Source organism: Ochotona princeps, chromosome X (genome assembly GCF_030435755.1).
Source record: "Ochotona princeps isolate mOchPri1 chromosome X, mOchPri1.hap1, whole genome shotgun sequence".
NCBI lineage: Eukaryota > Metazoa > Chordata > Mammalia > Lagomorpha > Ochotonidae > Ochotona > Ochotona princeps.
Window position 1 is genome coordinate 61,191,639 of NC_080865.1, and position 7,908 is coordinate 61,199,546.

The window sequence follows — 7,908 nt, forward strand, 5'->3', positions numbered from 1 at the left end:
CTTGAGAAGGGAGATCCTCTCACGTTATGCACATGAGTCCTAGCTTCAGTAATAACCTAGAGTATCAGAAGGACATTTGACATACATGAGAAGGCAATGTGAATGCCAAAGTTGAGAACAGAGTGATGGCTACAAGGCAGCAAATTTGGAAAAAAAAAAGTGCTGGCAGCCACCAAAAGCTGAAAGCAACAAATTTAATAATTCTCGTTAGGTTCCTGACAGGAGTGTGAATACCTTGATTTCACTTTAATAATAGAACATGACATTCAATACTATGACAGAGTAAATCTGTTTTTAAAAACAACTAATATTGTGCCAACATATTATTATAAGTGATGCACTATGACATACAGAAGAAGAGGCAGAGAGATTTTTCATCCTCTGTGTATTCCCCAAGCACCATATTAGCAAGGTCTAGACCAAGCTTTCCCATGTGGGTGGCACAAACTCAAGTGCTTGGGCCACCTGACACTGCTTTCTCACACTCATTACCTCAGAGCTGGATTGGAAGTGGATTAATTGTCTCATCTTCAACAAAGATGCCAAAATCTTAATGCCTAGAAATTGTGATAAGTTTAAACTAATGGCGATTTATTAGCCAGGGTGAAGCAAAAAGGGAAGTAAGAGAGGACAGGCCAATGGTAGAGGTTCATCTGGAGAGCCACAGGCATGGAGAAACAGAGTAGACAACAGAGGGATGTTGTACGGGTCAAATTCCTTAAGTCTCGATCAACTGTCAGCAACCAGTAATTGCAGATGCAACAGTGACTAGGCGGGAAGGGGTGATGACCAGATTAGGAGGTGAACCCAGGCAAGGAACTGCCCATCATGGTGATGAGTTTGATCTGACCATGAACATAGAAAAAGCAGCAGAACCCAAGCAGCAGTACAGGAGAGAATGGATTTCGAGGCCCAGTGGCACAATGGGTACTATTTCGTGTACTGTGGCAGAGATTGTGGGACAGGAGTGACAGAGAGCTGCCCATGTCCCTAGCCGAGAGTGAATTGACTTCTGGTTCAGCACATTGCACAGGTCCCACAAGGCAGACTGTACCAACTTGGTATCACGTAAGTTCCACGGAGTATGGTACTAGGTGACACGCAGACACAACACCACCATTACTATTTCAGGTGCCAATATGTGTATGGAGGCAAAGGCTGTGGGACTGGAGGGACAACAGTGAAGTGTGTCAATGATAAACCATGAACAAACTCAATTCTGGCTCAGCACCATTTCACTGGTCCTACAGGGAAGATGGTGCCAAATTGGGGTCCTACAGGTTTCACCAAAATAGATCCAGGTGGCCCTCACACCCAACATCCTTCAGGTTCTGGCAACACTAGTACCCAGTGATTTAGGAAAGATGACTTCTCAATTAACTTCATGATGTAGTAACTTGTTGAAGTTTTGTAGTGGCTTTTCAGTGGAGGGGATGATATTCTGCCAGCTCAACTTTCGGACCAGGGATTGTTTCCCAATGAAACTGTTGAATATGCCTGGAAAATGAGATGCTGGACTCTCTGCATGGTCCATAAAATGCATCATAAAATTTAAAAAAAGAAAATGAAAATATCTAAGATAAAAAATAATAATTTTTTAAAAAAAGTAAAGATGACTTCTTCCCAGTCTCAAATACTGCTCTTACTGGCAGTGGAAGAAAAGCTTTACAGGCAACATTGATTCTAAAGTGCAGTATCATGGGGTGGAGAGTGGTAAGCCAGGATCTGCTGCTACAGAAACCATGCTATAAGCTTAGCACAAGAGCCCAGAACTGAAACTTGCAGGAGGGAATTGCATAAGTGATGGCAAATGAAGAATCAGGTACCAAAACAATCAGTAAAACGGATCTGTACACCCATGAACAACACAACTTAGAAACTTGTCCTAAGGAGAATAATCTGTTAACCAGAATAGCAATGCCCAGAAGCAAAAGATGAGGTAGAGGCACAATGAATATTACTGATGCCTCCCCTGCAAAGGAGCAAAAGCCTTTGCAACCTCAGAGATAACTTAGGAGACACTGAGGAGATGGGTGATAAAGAATTTTAAAACTTGTTAAAGTTTCTGAACAACAATAAGAAGCATATACAGGAGTTCAAATAGCTACACTGAAACAGAATCAAGCCGAATTAAAGTGAAATACACAATAGAGCAAATAAAAAATTCTATGGAAAGCTTCAATAATAGAATGAGTGATCTCAAAATTCAAAGATATTCCTTGACACAATGTAGAAACAATTAAAAATCTGAACGAGAAACCATGTTGATCAATCAATAAATCAAATGTACTCAAGTATTAAACATTTTAAAAGGTTAAAATGTAAGAATTATGGGAGTTCAGAGGACACAGAGAAGCTGGGCTCAAAGATGTAGTCAATAAAATAATGAAAACTCTAATATTAGGAAAGAATTGGGAAACAACCTTCAGCATGGACATACAACTCCCAAGAGGATTAAGCAAAAGTGATTTTCATTTGTCATATAGCAATTAAGCTTTCTTCAGTCGAACATAAGAATATCCTTAAACATGCATGTGAAAAATCAATTAACATAGGAGACCCAATCAAATAGCTGACCTCTCAGAGGAAACTCTACAGGCCAGAAAGACAGTAATGACATATTTCAGACTCTAAAAGGGGGGGGGGGGGAAGCCAAAGCAGAATAATGGACCCAGCAAAGCTTTTCTTTGTCTTTGAAAATATCCTACAAATGATACTTAAAAATGTTCTGTTGACAGAGAAAAGTCCATAGTTCTACTGTTTAAGTATATCCTTACATTGAAGTATGGACAGTGGCAAAGAGCCCAGATTCCAATTGCCAAGACATGTTTAGCAGTTTCATGGGGGATCCATGCTTGATTTGGAAGTTAAGATAAATATTGTATTGTATCTTCACATCTGGATATTATAGTCCTGATTATAAAATCACTATTTATTCCCTTAAATGAAAAAAGGCATAAAAATCAGAAAAAATAGAAAATATACAATAACATGAAGTTAAGTAACATGTTACTAAATGACCAATGTGTCTGGAGAAACAAAAATGGAAATCAAAAACCTTTGAGTGTCTAGTCTGTTGGCCTAGCGGCTAATGTCCTCACCTTGAACATGCCAGGATCCCATACCTGTGCAAGTTCTAATTCCAGCAGCCTCACTTCCCATCCAGCTCCCTGCTTGTGGCCAGGAAAGCAATGGAGGATGGCCCAAAGCCTTGCAACCAGGTAATCACGTGGGAGACCTGTAAGAAGTTCCTGGCTCCTGGCTTCAGATCAGCTCCGCTCTGGCCTTTGCAGTCACATGGGGAGTGAATCATCGGACAGAAGACCTTTCTGTCTCTCCTCCTCTTTGTATGTCTAACTTTGTAATAAAAATAAATAAATCTCAAAACCAAAAACAGCCTTCTTGAAGCAAATGATGCTACTTTGTGGCATATGAGTCAGTGAAGTTTTTGAAGGAATGAAACTACAAACAAAAATATCAAAAGCCAAGAGAAGTAGCAAAAACAGTGTTAAAAGGGCTATTGATCTTACAAATTGCATCAAGTCTGTCCTATGTAAGAGAATATATGGTATTTCTCTTTTAAGATTTGACTTATTTCAATGAGTGCAATGGTTTCTAGATGCAATCATTTGTTTGCAAATGGTAAAATTTCATTCTTTTTAATGGAATGCCTGGGTAGTATCCCATGGAGTAGATGCACCACAGTTTATTATTTAAGATTTTTATTTCATTAAAATTTTTGATACATTTCTATATGCTCTGTGATTTCTTTCCCTGTCCCAAATCGCTCCTGCGCACCCGCGAATACACATTCTATTATTCCCTATATTATCACAACAGTATAGTCCTTTATACTCAGTCAGAAATCCATGATTTTACTATTTAATGTATGCCAATATTTCAGGTACAGACTATGGCAGAGAGTCCAGCATCCTACTTTCAAGATATATTTATCACTTTAATTCGGTGCCATTTTTGATCTGGAAGCAGATATGAATACTGCATTGTATCCTCACATCTGGATATAACAGTGCCTATTATACACTTACTACACATTTCTTTAAATGTGAAAGTATAAAACAAATTCAACAGGCCTAAAGTTAAAAAATTTACAATGCTAAGATAAATAACATGTTACTGAATAAATGTGTCTCTGAAGAAATGAAAAAGGGAAAAATAATTTCGACGGAAATGATGCTATTGTATTACCCCAGAGTCAGTGAAGAATGAAAAAAAATAAAACATTGTGAAGGAATGAAAATAAAGGCAAAATCATCAAAACCGATATGTTGCAGCAAAAATAGTATTGAAAGAGCTATTGATCTATTTTGCAGGAACATTGATTGTATGAGAGAACATATTTGTCCTATTTGGATTGACTTATTCCACTGAGCATAACATTCTCTACCTGGGACCCTTTGTTTGCAAATGGCAGAACGCCTGAGTAGTATCCCATGAAATAGATGTACCAGAGTTTATTAATGACTGCTCTTTAAATGGGTATCTGGATTGTTTCCATGTCTTTGCTATTGTAGACTGTGCCACTGTGAATATAGGATTACAGATCCCTTTCTCATATGCAGATCTCAATTTCTTTGCATATATTTCCAGAAGTGAGATAGCAGGGTCATACCACAAGCCAATTTTCAGTCATCTTAGTAATTTCCCTACTGAGTTCTATAGTGGCTGCACTAACCTATATTCCCTCCAGCAGTGGAGAAGGGGATACTTCTCTCCACATCCAACAGGCAGTGTTCTTACTAGAATTCTGAATATAGGCCAATCTCATTGGAGTTAGGTGAAACCTCAATATGACTTTTAGTTTTAATTCCCTACTAGATAGGAAGTCTGAACATTTTAGCTTATGCCTACTAGCCATTTGATTTTTTTTTTTTTTGAAAAATGCCTGCTCATTTCTTTTGCCTATTTATTCACATGGTTGGTTGCTTTGCTGTTAAGTTTCTGAAAGTCTTTATAAATCCTGGATACTAGTCCCCAATATGTTGCTTAGTGTGTAATGATTTTCCCTCATTTTCTTCCTTGTTTCCTTGCTTTGCTAGTCATTTTCTTCCTGAATAATAAAAGTAAAGGTAGAGGAAACACAATTCAGTGTTCAATTCAACTACAATGCAGTGATAATTAAAACATCCAGGTACTGGTACAGAAACAGAGAAAATCAATGGAAGAGAATAGAATTGTCAGAACAGAGACAGCACATATATAGCCTACTAATGCTTCACAAGAGAACTGAAAATAATTTAGGCAAAAAGTATTGTCTCATCAACAAATGCTGCTGAGAAAACTGGATAGCAGCCTGTAGAAGAACCAAGAGCTCAGCTTGTCACCATTGAAAACAAATCAGGTAAGTGGATCAAGGAACAAAAAATGCACCCAGGAAAAAACAAACTATTACAGAAAGGACATAGGAATCACTCCATAAGGTGTTGGCATGAATAAGGACTTAGAAAATTTTGACAAAAGCAGAAGTAGTCAAAGTCAAAAGAAACAAATGGAATTATACAAAGTCCTATTCTTTATCAAATGCCATGATCCAGAGGGGGAAAAATGTCTAAAAAAAATCACACATTAACAGATCTAATAGGCCTATGAATCCCTCCATAGTTGATAATTTTAAAATGATCATCTCATTTGACACTAAATTATTCCTATTGTCTTGTTAAATGACAGTATCTGTAAAGTAACAACCAGTAATCAAGGCAAAGAATTATGACTCTTTGTCCAGACTAAGGAGCCAATAACACTGTAGAAGCAATATAGTACCGTATGTTGTCTCTAATAAAATTATACACCATAAGAGGTAATTTCTGGGGAAGTATAGGTTAGTTGACCATATTATTTAAAAAGGTTGACCTAGATGGCAAAAAACTTTCTTCATGATTTCACATCTCTTGACAGCAAAGGTTCACATTTAGAATTCCTGGTTAAAGAAATTTATCTTTTTATGTTTCCAAGAAACATTAACACATTATTTTTTGATGTAATTGGCTTTGGTGATCTCTTTTTTTTGCTTTTTTTGTTTTTTTTTTTTTTTTTTTTTTTTTGTAACCACTGATTCCTCATTTGGTTTTGATTTCTACAGAAAAACTAAAATGTGGAGCTTAAATGCATTATGGACTTGATTTTTTTCAAATATGCAGTCCCACTGAGGAATAAAAAGTAAACATGGTTTAATTAACTACAGACATTAATCAAATCAGATAGGAGAGCTGAGAAATTAGGTCTGGCATGGATACATTCTACTGCACTGCTCTTTTGCTACCTGTACCCACCAGAATCATCACTGATAAGGGAAATCAGCTACTCAGTACTATTTATTCACCATATCATTAAATTTTATTTTAGATTATACAAATCACATTTTTATGGACCAGCAATGATTGAAAAGCACGATTGAAAGAAGTATTAGGAAATAATAATACAATTCAAACTGCTCTGCTATAATCTGAAACACAAGATGTGGTGAACACTATAGACTAATTTTTCTCTCATTATAAATATATTTATATTCCAGTTGATCAACATATAACCACTATTGAACTCTTCATACATTTCACAGGAACTGTGGGAATTCTCTGTTAACACTTTGGTTTGGGAATATACAACACTACACAAATCATAAATTAGAAAAAGTGGAATTTATGAAGAAGTGCTAAAGCAAAACATTCAGAGATAAATGAAAAGATTAAAGGGATTAAATCTTAAATTTATATCATTGAAAGAAAAGCGAATGGGACTGATTAGAATCAGGCACAGATTCATGGATCCCTATATGGATCATACTAGAGCTAGTTCATCAAATAGACATGATCAAAGGATCTTGAAGTATTTCAGGAAAGAGGAGACCTAGGAAGAACATTTAAAAATAATCAAACAGGTTAAAACAAAAACAGAAGCATAAAATGGGGTAATATGTCACTAACTAAAAAAGCAAAAGAAGTTTCGAGAATCATTAGAGGCTTTATGAGTCAGTGTCCCTAGTTTTGTGGAGAGAATGCAATAAATTACCACATAGATTGGATGCTCATTATGTTTCACTGATGTTGACCATGGTAATCTGCGGAGAAACACACATAACTACAGTTATCCCAGGTTTGCCTACTAAGATAGAGTGCTGCAAAAGACGATTATGAATTTGTTTAAGTCAAAAACAGTGCAAAGGCAATACACAATCTGACATCCATTAAGCATTCTAAAGAAAAAAATAACTAATGAATATTTGAATATGTAAGAAATCCCTGACAAAATGTCTTACATAAACCAAATCAGATTTATGTTAAATATTAAGCACTGACATTACAAATCCCTTCATATTTAGATACAGATATTACGCACATGCTAAAATGTTTTTATATTTCATATACTTTTATGAATTTATATTTTATATTCTTATATTTTTATATTTCCAAAATAAATCCAGGGAGAAAAAAGGAACTAATGAAATTAAGTGAAAAGTAACATGCAATTTTAGAAAGTAAGAAAATCAATAGGCCTAGATGAATCTTAAATACTAAAATGCAAAATTGAAAGAATATCACTTTTAAATACTAGAATGATTCTGACCAAATTTTTGCTCGATGATTATCTTTAAGCTGTCAGAGTATAAAAGTTAACAGTCATATGAATGTATTAAATGGATAAGGTTAACACTATGTAATAGAGTCAAGAAAAATAGAAATCTAACAATTAATGTGAAAATGCATATTATATCAAAAGAACAAGAGATGTAGCACATGCACTGTCATTTTTACTATCTAGCTTTGGTAAACTTCCCTCAATACTGTTAATTGAGAACCAGAATTTAGCACTGGAATTTGCATTTTTCAGAGTTAATTTTTAAATCCCGAAAAGGTATAAATTATATTATATAAATGTATATAGTATAGTTAG